The 12,984-nt window shown below is 46.6% G+C and overlaps 1 non-coding gene across 1 annotated transcript; it reads right to left on the reverse strand.

Annotated features, from left to right (window-relative positions):
- Nucleotides 1–269: 269 nt before the first annotated feature.
- Nucleotides 270–342, reverse strand: TRNAK-UUU (transfer RNA lysine (anticodon UUU)). The gene has a single exon. It is a non-coding gene; the product is annotated as a tRNA-Lys (tRNA).
- Nucleotides 343–12,984: the final 12,642 nt, after the last annotated feature.

The following is a 12,984-nucleotide window of genomic DNA, read 5'->3' on the forward strand; positions in this document are numbered from 1 at the left end:
TTTGCGGCCACACTAACCCTAAGCCGATATGGTAATACCGATTTTAGCGCTACTCCTCTCATTGGGAAGGAGTACAGAAACTGATTTAAAGAGCCCTTTATATCAATATAAAGGGCCTTGTAGTGTGGACGGGTGCGGCGTTAAATCGCTTTAAAGCTGCTAAAATCGGTTTAAACACATAGTATAGACCAGGCTTTAGGAAAGGCAAAATCCCCAAGAGAAATAGTAACACCAGAAAGTCAGGTTTTTACAATCACAGAGAAGTTCATCACCTGACCAGGGACTTGAACACTGGACCCTCAGATTAAAAGTCTGATGCTCTACCAACTGAGCTAGCCAGATGCACATAGGAAAAGTGCAAGTTGGTGCAGAGGTGAAGGTAGTCAAGAAAAAGCAAGCAGGAAATAATAGGGGAAACCTGCTGCTCTCTCTCTTTTCTCAGCCCAGGCCTGGCATTAGTGCTGGTTAAAAAGAGGGGAAAATAACGGCATCTACCAGCATTTCATAGCTGTACAAGACTCAGGCACAATACAGAGGTGCACGTTTGGCAGTTACATTGGCTCAGGTTGGCCACCTCGGTCTAGATGTAGAAGTTACAACATTTAAACTTGAAAGAGGGGCCAATTTCCCCATCATTTCACACCGTTACATCCAAACACGATGACTTTCTGAATGAACCCTCCTCCTTCAGCCAGAAGATCTTGGGATGGATGTAGGAATCACTGGGTAAAATTCTCTGGACTCTGTTCTGAATCAGGTCAGAGCAGAGGTACCTAGTGATCTAGTCTGGCTGTAAAATCTATAGATCAACACCAAATATGGTGTGAAATTAATCCTCAGGAATGGTTGTTCCCCACCCAGACCCCAGCAAAGGGCTCTCCAAGGAAGGGGCTGTTGAGGAAGGAAAGAAGAAAGATGTCCTCTCCCTGGAGGAACTGGGCTCTGTGCTTTGGACAGAAAGGAGGGGAAGGAAATGGCCACACGATGGCAGCAGAACCTAAGAAATGAAACACAACAGGCTTCTGTGCACATTGATTCTGACAGTGAATGAAACCTGACTCCCCTATCATGAAAAGCCATTCTTTTCTTTCTATGCCTGGGAGAAAAGAGTTCCAATAATTCCCCCCATTTACTTTTGAATTATTTTACATTATAAAGAAATTGTAACAAAATGAGTCTGAACTTGAGCGCTTGTTATTAAAAGCTGGTTCCCATTCAGTTCCAACTGCTCTGCCAGAAACACCTCCAGGTCCTGCTCACCAAGGAAGAGAAAAAAGAGAAAACCCACTGGGCACTGCCTTGGCTCAGGCTGCTGTTCTGGGGTGTGGGTGGGACTGATATTTGCTGCTGAGGAGGGAGCCAGTAGAGGCCTGTGGTGCTCTGCTCTAGCATCTGAACGGCCCAGGCTGTCCTCTGCCTCAACTGCTGCTCCTGGCCTGCGCTAGAGTCAAACACAGGGCCCCCAGGGGAAAGAGGCTGGAACAGGGCAGCAGCCTGGGTGGGCTGCGAAGATGCTGGGGAGTTCTCGTTCCCTGAGAACTGGCCTGGTTCCATTCTCAACAGCAAACAATCAATTCCACATCCCCTCCCCAGAAAAACCAGTCTGGAAAGCAAGGGCAGCAGGGGACAATTCCCTTAGTTCCCACCGAGGCAGGAGAGAACTCAGGGCGTTTTCTAGCAGAGCTTATGGAACTGACGTGGGGAAACCAGCCTTTAATAACAGGCAGCTCAAGTTTAAGCTAAGTGTTTTTAACAATTTTCTACAACATTAATAACCCTTCAATCGCGGTGTCACCATCCATAAAAATTGCTTCAGCCTTACAGGTTCCCAAGTGCAAACTAAACATCTCTTCAAAACCAAGGGAGTGGAGATCAGTCAGTGTTAAGAGTCATCCCACATAAAAGACCATGTTGTGGTACATACTGGCCCCATCATGTGGCCATCGTCTTTCCTCCTCTCTGTTAAAAGTTTTAGTATTTTGCACAGAAACTTTCTTCCCTCAGGAGAGACCTGGGAACCAGGGCTACCAGTCACACAAACACCTTTAAGAGGAGGCATAACCTGTCAAAAAATGATCTCCTTCCTTCAGGTCAGTGACAGCCTGAAATGTTTACTTATCCGCGGCAGAGCTGGAGGATTGAAAGCAGCTTTACATCAAGCCCCTCTGTAGCTCACAGAATGAACACAAACACTCTCTTGTATCTGACATGATGTTTGGTTTTACCCTTGGAAACTATGAGACTAAAGGGAAAGCAGTGGTGTTGTCAGATATAAAGAGTGAAACATGAAACAATCATCATAGTTATGCCCATAGTGACTGCAAATACATTTCTATTTACTTCTTATTATCATCAGTGTATTATTTTCTTTGGCATCCAGACATTGATTATACCTTGACCAAGACATTTGGATCTTGATAAAATAATCAACTACCCCTCGTTAAGGAAATGGACTTGACACCCACTCAGGTGTCTCCATGCAGGTTCAAGTACTAACAACAGTGGCCGCCTTACAGCCATAGCTTTTTAATCAGGGCAATACATTGATACAAATTCCTGTTAATAATTTCTCAGCCTGAAGTCCTTCACCCACATTCCTTTAGGCACTGGGCCACATGTGGACTTTTCATTTCCTCTCTCAGTTTCACACAGAGACACAATTTCCTTTGCACAGATCCATGAACAGCAAAACCTCCCTGTGTCTCTGTCTGAGCCAGGGCATTCGATTCCATTGAACCTTCTCTCCGTGCTAATGGCAATGGTCAGACACAGGGACGTGCCACCTTTCCCTCTGACAGGAGTTATTGGCTCAGCTCTGTCTTTCTGCTGCTGTGTTAGTCCATGAAACATCAGGATGAAATGCAAGGGTGAGCTCACACACCAATCCCCTGAAACTTTTTCAGCGCCCCAGAGAAATCTGACCCCGGCTATTGGAATGATTATGGTGGAGATTTGAATAGGAACGGGACTGTCTGAATTGTCAGTGTGGGGAATGAACAACATCTATAGCAATGTTGTTAACCACAAACACATTCTAATCATGCTCCAGATGGAAGGGAAATGGGCAGAACTCTCTTGCTGTTCTGCCATGGACACACTTACACTAATGCACAGCCGTGAGTGTGCTGGGGAAGCTGGTCTGAGCCATTTGAAGTGACAATTCTGTGGAGAAAAGAATCAGTGTGTAGTACAGCAGCTGTATATCAAGTAGTTGTGGCCAAGTGGTTCAGGCAATGAACAGAAATCCATTGGGTCTCCCCAGCAGTTCAAATCCTGCTAATGGAAGCAGCAAGCTTGTGTTGTCATTGCTGTTGTTTTAATACCTGAGCATCTTACGAGCCAATACTAGAGCCAGATCTGGTCTCACTCTGAGGCTGGCTACATTAAACAGTGCTGCTGTGACACTGCTTTAGCACTGTGGAGAAGACAGTTGCTATAGTGGGACTGGAAGGGGTTTCCCATCCCTGTAATAGCTGCATAGAACAGAACAATCTTTTCCTTTCATTTAGCACTAATCTAACCATGGCTTAGGTCGCTTAATTATATGGGTGATGGGTTTTTCACACCCTGAAAGACATACTTGTTAGATGGTTTATCCCATCACGATCCATTCCTGGTCCTTCTCGCATGATCAGAGAGCAGCAATGCGCGAAGCTCAAAGGTGCAAAACAATTCGATGTTTATTGGGTAAACTTCCAGCAAGCAATGATTCCGATTTCCTTCCTCAGTATCCCCTTCCCAGCTCTGACACCACAGAGGCTTGTCTGTGTCCCCCTGTTCCCATTCCCTGTTCTTATTCCCACCTTAGCAAAACATAATTCCAATTCCCCTACCCCCATTCCCATTCCCCCCTTACTTCAGACTGATTGACTGCAGACTAAAACTTGAGTTCTGCTGAGCTACAACTTAGCCAATCATTTACTGAAATGTAACTAACCAATCCTAACATATTGTAACATGATTATCTAACCAATTATACCCCACCACCTTCATTGGTTTTGCACCCAACAAATAATGATACAGCAGACAGAAAAATCACAGAACCCAGACAGAGATTATACAGACAAGCAATAGGAAAGTGGGACTACGGTGATAGAACAACAAAGAAATGAGGATTTCATACCCCAGCTATTGATCAGTGAGTTGTTGCCAGACAGGATGCTATCATGGTAGAGACTGTGTGTGCTGGTTGCTTAACTGCTGGCTCCCAGGCAGGATTTTGAGGTTCACCATTACTTTCTCAGAATGCCAGCACCCATCTTTTGTTCACTTAAAATGTGGAGCAGGGAGATTCCAACACCACAGAACTCATGGAGCTCCAGGAAATGTGTAACTTTAGGTCTGGGTGAGTGTGTCTAAAAATCAGCTGTGCTGTAGAAGGTCTCTAGGAGTTGAAAGAGATGTGCCATCTCGACCTCCCTAAAGAGTTCATCAACTATTAATGAAAACTAGGGTTGATAAGTCATGTCCTTTGTAGCGTTAGGATGGTGGACTGGTCTAAAGGGCTAGTTTTAAGATGTTTTTTTTCCTGTCTCCTGGGTGTTTTGGTCTCTGCATAGAGACGTGGTTTCAAATCCCACTCCTGACATGACCATTTTCCTTTATCTGGAGAAAATGACCTCATTTCAGTCTCCTTTGCAACAATAGAACACCATTTGCTTAGCATTTCTATTCCAGTAGTTGTGAGAGAAGTTCCATACTAGGGGGATACAGTGCCTTTTCTCTCGACCGATCAATTTTTGTCCTTCTTCATTCCAAGCCATTTTCTCAACACATCCGTATTTCCCACACTATTTTGTTTAGTGTTCTTTGCTTTTATGAAACTTTAGGGTCATCATTTACTTGCCACGCAACTGCACTTATGAAATAAAGTGAAACAGAAATTTTTTTGGATATTCTTGCAGAAGAGTTTTGCTTTCTGTCCTGGAATTGAACAGGGGCTTGTGATGCAGTAGGGACTGTCTGCATGGGGCGATGGGAGAGTAGGGGATGATTTTAGGTGAGGGACAGGACCTGAACCTGTAACCTGAGCCAGGAAGGAGGGTGGAGAGAGTCAACACCTTTGCCTGGGAAGCTGGACAAAGGAAGAGAGCCTGCTGGAGAGGTTTTTAGTTTTAGTTTTGGGCTGGCTGGGAAGAGGCAGGGAACCCCAAGTCTGGGGTCTAAGATCCTTGCCCTCAGAGGGACCTGACTGAGGGGTCTGGTTGTACATACAAGCTCTGCTTGGGACTGTGTTCCTGTTGTCTAATAAACCTTCTGTTTTACTGACTGGCTGAGAGTCACGGTGAATCGCAGGAAGTGGGGGTTGCAGGGCCTGGACTCCCCCACACTACATGACAGGGCTACCCGAAGGGGACAGTGCTACTCCCCTTTCTTGACTCATCCAAAAAACATAAGTTCTTGGTGCCCTTTATTTCCTTGTTCTTCAGAGGGATATCAGCTGGTTTAGCAGCTACTGAGAAAACCTTAGAAAAGGGACCTGTTGTGTATTTGATTGTCATGGTTTTTCTTCCCATGGAAACTGAGTTAGATTATTAGGGGATAGCCTAGCCTGCTCAGCCGGTTGGGTGAGCTCTGTGTGTGTAAATAAATGGTAGTTTTGTTAGCTGTCTGGCCTCAAGTGATTTCTTCCTAAACCGGCTGCCCCCAAGGATATAACAAGTGGCGACGATGGATGGGATTCCGGTGCTGCTCCCGTAACAGAAGGAAGTAGAAGTCAAGGTAAAAAACAAACAAACAAAAAAACTGCTTGTTTGCACTGACTGTGAAAGTGAAACTAAAAATCATGGCTACTCTGACCAGGTCATTGGAACCTTTTGATGAGAATATAGAGCAGTGGCATGTGTATACTGAGCATTTTTTTGAGCTTTTGTTATTGCAAATGACATTACAGAACTTGAGAGAAGGTGCAATTCTTAAGTGTTGTAGGGGCTAAAACCTACTCCTTGCTACGCAGCTTACTACACCCTGTTAAGCTGAGACTAAATCTTTTTTTGTACAGTGACATTGTGGAAATCCTGGGGTCCCATTTTTCCCCAAAACCACTGGTAATTGCTGAAAGATATAGGTTCCACAAAAGAGACCAAAAAGAAGATGAAACAGTTGTACAATTTGTAGCAATTTTAAAAAAGCTAGCAGAACACTGTTGAATTTAAAGAGATGTTAAATGATGCCTGCGTGACAGGTTAGTGTTGTGGCCTGTACAGTGAAGCTATACGAAGCGCCTACTGACAGAGGCTCAGCTTACATTACAGAAGGCTGTTGATATTGCTGTCTCCATGGAACTGGCTACAAGGGAGGCGCATACATCGGCTGCATCCCCTAGGTGCAAAAAGTGTCACAAGAACCTACCCACAAAACTGTGCAGAGTCAAGAATGTTACGCTGTGGTAAGCCAGGGTCACCAGGCATCAGAATGCTGGTGTATGTAGGACCTGGTGTGTCGACACTGTGGCAAAAAGGGACACATTGAGTGTGCTGTAAACAAAAGAAAAAGAGGCTGTGGTCTGGCCGACAAAAAGAGGAACCCTGCATACCTAGAGCAGACCCCGAGGATGATCAAGGTGACACTCATCATCGCAAGAGGAAGTGCCACTGCATGTTTTGTCTTTGGCAGTGGGCTCACATGAATACTGGGTAACCCCGTTGTTGGATGGCAAACCTATACGCATGGAACTGGACACCGGTGCAGCTGTCTCGCTGGTCTCCGAGACTGTGTATAAAGAAAAGCTACAGCATCTTCCGCTTAAGGCAACAAAAACTGTTCTGAAGACATATACGGGAGAAGCTGTGCCCATGTTGGGCACTATTGATGTTAAGGTGGAGCTCAATGGACAGGCTGCTAAATTGCCACTGTTTGTGGTGAGAGGTAACTACCCAGCCTTAATGGGTAGGTCTTGGCTTGGGAAGATTCAGCTGAACTGGGCAGAAGTGCACCGGATGACTAAAGAAGAAACCAGTCTAACCCTATACTAAGGAAACATGCTGCTGTTTTTGGAGATGATTTGGGAAGTATGAAGGAATCACTGTGACATTGAACATTAAACCTGACAGTCCACCAAAATATCTGAAAGCCCGAACTGTGCCATATGCCATCAGGCCAAAAGTTGAAGCAGACCTGGAGCGCCTGGTCACCAATGGAGTCCTAATACCAGTTACCCATAGCTCATGGGCCACTCCTATCGTCCAATAGTGAAGAAAGATGGCTCTCTCCGGATTTGCGGTGATTTTAAAGTCACTGTCAACCCAGTGTTGTGTGCAGAGCAATACCCGCTTCCCCGCATCGATGACCTCTTCGCAGGCCTGGCTGGGAGACAAAATTCAGTAAGATTGATCTGAGTCAAGCACATATTTACAGATGCACGTCGATGAAAAGTCCCAAGCTGTTGACTATTGTGACTCATAAGGGCTTTATCGATACTGTCGCCTACCCTTCGGAATAATGTCTGCTCCCGCCCTGTTCCAGAGGGCTATGGACCAGATCTTGTGTGGCTTGTCAGGAGTTCAGTGCTATCTGGATGATATCCTGGTCACTGGAAGGAATGAAGAGGATCACTTAAAGAATTTAGAGGCTACCCTACAAAGACTGGAAGAGTATGGCCTACGAGTTCGCAAAGACAAGTGTGAATTCTCAAGCCTCTGTTGAATATTTGGACACATCATTGATTCTGCAGGTCTTCATAAGGCCCTGCAAAAGTTAAAGCTATTGTGGAGGCTCCCCCACCTCGAAATGTAAGCCAGCTGCGCTCGTTTCTAGGACTACTGAACTATTATGGAAAGTTCATCTCACAGTTAGCCACACTGCTAAAACCACTTCATGAGCTCCTTGGCAGAACAAGGCTGGAAGTGGACTGAAGCCTGTGATGTTGCATTTAACAAAGCTAGGATGCATTGCTAAATTCTGAAGTTCTAACGCACTTTGATCCATCCTTACCCCTACAATTGGCCTGCGATGCCTCCCTATGGAGTGGGAGCAGTCGTGTCACACATTATGCCTTCGGGAGAAGAGAGACCTATTGCTTTTGCTTCATGCACTCTAAGCAAAGCAGAAACTAACTACGCCCAAATCGAACGTGAGGCATTAGGAATTGTTTTTTTGGAATTCGGAAGTTTCATCAGTACCTTTTTTGGGCGAAAGTTTACTCTTCTCACAGACCATCGACCTCTGACGATCAATTTTGGACCCTACACAGGCATCCCCCATTAGCTGCTAGTCGTATGCAACGTTGGGCATTGTTACTTTCAGCACACATATGAAATCAAATATCGGAAATCCACTCTGCACGGCAATGCAGATGGCCTCTCAAGGTTGCCTTTGCCGGTCAAACATCAAGATAGTGCCCAAAAGGAAATCTTCTACTTTGAACAGGTAGAGAATACACCCATCACTGCTACTCAGATAAAGAAGGCAACTCGCGTTGACCCAGTATTGTCCCAAGTTATGGACCTGGTGATGCATGGAAAATCTCGACAAACCTCTCCGGTCTCACCCGACCTTGTTACCTACATGTCCAGGAGGACGAGTTATCGTCCAATCTGGTTGTTTGTTGTGGGGGAGACGTGTCATTATTCCACCACCACTGAGATCACAGATGTTAGAACAGCTACATTCCGGTCACTGTGGAATAGTGCGCATGAAGGAAATTGCACGAAGCTATTTTTGGTGGCCTGGATTGGACAGTGCTATTGAAGAGAAGGCAAAAGCTTGTATGTCATGTCAGGTGTGAGGAATGCACCCCAGTGGGCACCCTACACCCATGGGACTGGCCTGAAAACCCGTGGCAACGTATTCACATTGACTTCGCTGGCCCCCTTGAAGGAAGCATGTTCTTGGTGGCAGTAGATGCCCATTCTAAATGGCCAGAAAGTCTCTATAATGCAGTCCACTACTGCAGAGAGTACTATCCAAAAACTACGGGGACTCTTTAGTCGTTTCGGTCTGCAGAACAACTTGTGAGCGACAACGGACCGCAGTTCGTCTCTCAGGAGTTTCAAAATTTTATGAGGCAAATGGGATACACCACATCACTCAGCACCATATCATCCATCCACCAATGGATTAGCTGAAAGATTTGTGCAGACAATGAAAACACGCTTTGAAATCAGCAAGGGGACAACACTCCATTCAAAAGCGTCTGGATACCTTCTTACTTTCCTACAGAAACACACTCATGCTACAACCCAGGCATCCCCGGCCTTTCTAATGATGGGACGACAGCTGCGCACTTGCTTTTGATCTGCTGAAACCTTCTGAACCCTGACAAATTGTGCAACATCAGCAGCAATATCAAGTCATCAGACAGGCACCCAGAGCAAAAGACCGAACCTTTAGCCCGGGACAGCCAGTTTTGGCTTGGAATTATACTTCCAGAGCTAAATGGGTCCCTGCACGATCATCACTCAAACAGGACCTGTTTCCTACACAGTCCGACTGCAGAGAATCTTACCTGGCCGGACATGTAGATCAGCTGTTGCCAGGTCATGCCAGTCCTCAGGACACATCTGCAGTTGAGTGGTCTGACTTCACCTCTTCTGTGAGACACCGAATCACGAATCACCTGTTCTGACTTTCTCCTCCATTACTGCCAGCGGCTGAGATACCCTTTGCCCAGCCACGAGCTGATACCACCTCTCCCTCACCTGTTCGTGCTGCGGACCCTGAGCCCATGGTACTTTTGGGTGCAACAACACCAGGAGTTCGCCATAATCCACCTAGAGACAGAAGGCCTCCTGCATCGGCTGGATCTTTAGCTAGGGTGAACCCACGGTATGGGGCAAAATAATCCCAGGTTTAGCCAGGAATGGAGCAGTCTACCCCTCCTTCTCTAGTCTAGTGTGTGTTTTATTTAGGGGTTGTTCTTATTGGAGGGGAGGAATATGTTGTGTATTTGGTTGTCATGGTTTTTGTTCCCATGGTAACTGAGTTAGATTATTAGGGGATAGCCTAGCCTGCTCGGCCGGTTGGGTGAGCTCTGTGTGTGTAAATAAATGGTAGTTTTGTTAGCTGTCTGCTGTCTGGCCTCAAGTGATTTCTTCCTAAACCGGATGCCCCCAAGGATATAACAGGACCCAAAATTAACAGTAGGTGGTTTCTGTAGTGTAGTGGTTATCACATTTGCCAAACATACAAAAAGTCCCTGGTTTAAAACCAGGCAGAAACATTGCTGCTTTCTATCCTTTGGCCTTTTATCACACCAAATCCTTTCTCAAATACATCCATAGCTTCTATGCTTTCTTCCTTGTTATTTTTTTCCTTTCATGGAACTTTAAATTCAAAAGGAGAGGCTTAGCCGGCATTTTGAGGGAAGGAACAGACCATCATTTGGGAGTCTGCCAGCTACAAAACAAATCTGAGCGTAGAAGAATCCCCAACCCATTTTCCTGCTTATTTAGCTCCCAGCCAGCAGTTTCCCCCTCACTTTTATTTATGCTGAGCTAACTACAAACAGCCTCGTGTATCCTTTTCATGTCAGAGAAATCTATTGACTGATGATCACATTTCTGCTACTTTCCTGGCTAGGCAGGGTTGGGGTGTGAGGAATCAGAACATAATAATTGGAACTCTCTAACCCTCCTTTTAACATACAACATCACATTCCCCTTTTAAATAATGTTTTTCCCATCATATTTTTGAACACTCATCATCTTGTTTGACTTCAAACGATGTTAACGCAAGCTCTGAGCTACACATTTCCTTACTGTTCCATTGGTATTTTTAGCACAATATATTGATTTTTATTGCCATCTTGTTTTACTCTCAGGCTGGTTTTTATAAATCATCACAAATGCAGTAACGAGGAGTTAGAGAAATATACAAGAAATGAAAACAGTGTGATCCAGTCGATAAGCAGAAAGCTGACTCCATCCGCAGCCTGAAACAATCTCCATGACAATAAAGAGGGCTGGGAGGGATATGACATGGATGTACTTATATGCCCAATACAGAGCTGGAGCCAATGTAGGAAGTAGAGAAGCTAAAGATGGCTGAAGGGGGACAGTCAGCTCCTGAAGGGTTATTTTCCCCTCTCTTAGCTAGGCTAGAATAGAAGAGGAGAAAATTCTCTCTCACTCTCAGATGATGGAAAAGTCAGTTTGACCTCGCTTCCTGCTCTACTAAAGCTCAGAGACAGGAAGAGACATTTCCTGTGTAAGAGCCTCAAGAGATCAAGGCTGGGGAGCAGGCAAAGCTAAGGGCCTCGTAACACAGAATCTAACTCCTATCAGCTCATGTGAGATGGTATCAAAACCCCTTTCTTGGCTGCTAGAAAAGAGTTAGTCTTGACTCCGTGGTTTTTTGTGGAAAAGCCTCTAGTAGGAGGAAGAAGAAGTGGAGAGGGTTGCAATGGGCCTAAATGAAAGCAGAAGAGGATTGTTCTTCTTGGGGTTTATGTTACTCTTGTGATCCTTGTGGAGAAAGATAAGGTGTCATTTAAGTTTGTGTCAAAGCCTTTGGTTGGGCTCAGTTTGTGACCCTGAGCACAGGGGGATACTTCACCCTCCATTCTTGTCCCCTCAGGACAAAGGAGAATGGACCAGATTCTAAAATTAGACAGAGGAAACAGATTAAGCCTAGTACAGGTGATAAAAAACAACCATTGTTACCTCTCTGGTTGTCTAGTCTATTTATTAGGCTTCAGCGCTTTCACCACTATGACCCGGATTTGATTTCCAGTCAGGGAAAGAAGCTTTTCAACACATATCTTCACTTGTTGTTACCTTAATTGATACTTTGTCATGCTCAGATGGGTTTTGGAGACTGTAATGAGGTATCGCTGGGGCTCGACCCTCCCTGGGGAGGAGGGGAGCCACACTGGCCTCGACCCGCCGTCCGAGGGCCCCTGTCCTCGGGACTGCCGTCAACAGTTCGGGCAGTTCGGGCCCTGTGGGCGGGACCGAACAGGGCACAGTCAACAGGGGCCCAGCCCTTGGTTCAGGCGGGGCACCAAACACACAGTTATATCAGCTCCGACGCTCCTGGTTCAGGGAGGAGCTGTCAATAGTTCGGGTTGCTCGGGCCCTTTGGGGCAGGACCGAGCAGTGGCACAGTCAAAGGGGGCCCAGCCCTTGGTTCGGGCGGGGCACCAAACACACAGTTATAGCAGCTTCACTTAAATGGCCTCCTTAGGCCGGGGAGAGGGGGATTCTGCCACCCGGGTACGGGTGGCAGGGGGAACGCAGGCCCACCCACTCCACTGCATTCCAGCCCGGGGCCCTAGTAGCGGCTGTCACTGCTGAAGGTGGTCAGTGGGGATCCTGACCGCAACACACTGCCATTGGTATCGGTACATCTGCAGCCCGACTAGAGTCGGCTGCCCCCGGGCTACTTCCGATATCCCCCTCCGTGCCTACCTGGTCCGTGGTGTCAGCTCCTGGGAAGTCCAGCACCATAGGTTCCTCCCAGCCAGGGCTGGGCGGCAGGTCCGGCAGCTCCCCTGGGAAGTCCGGCCAGGCTTGCTCCGGGGGCTCCTCAAGGTAGCAACAGGGACGGGGCGGCTCTGGCAGCTCCTCGTCGTAGCGAGCGCGGGGAAGCTCTGGCCAGTCAGGGCACCGGTCTCGGGCCTCAGCAACTTCCCAATCACGAGCACCTGCTGGTAGGTCTGCTCCTGACGGTGGCTGGGCTCCAACTGAGGGCTGAGGGCCGGCTTTTATGCTTCCGGGTCACCGCTTGACCCTCTGAGGGGCGGGACTACTGCTCTGTGGCCCCGCCCCTATAGGTGACTGACAGGGCTCGACCCTCCCTGGGGAGGAGGGGAGCCACACCGCCTCATTACAGAGACCAAGTGAAAATCAAACGGCCTTAGAACAGAGCATAGGTATGTTCCCATTGTGAACTTGTTATAAAAGTAGAGATGGGCAAATCATTTATTTCCTTGCTTGCTAGCTAGTCTAACCTACATAATAATAATAATATTTCAGGATGCTCCAAGATGAATTTTTTTCAGTTTTCATGTTGAAACAAAACTTAAAAAAAAATCATTTTTGGTCC

Source organism: Chelonoidis abingdonii, chromosome 1 (assembly GCF_003597395.2).
Source record: "Chelonoidis abingdonii isolate Lonesome George chromosome 1, CheloAbing_2.0, whole genome shotgun sequence".
Lineage (NCBI taxonomy): Eukaryota > Metazoa > Chordata > Testudines > Testudinidae > Chelonoidis > Chelonoidis abingdonii.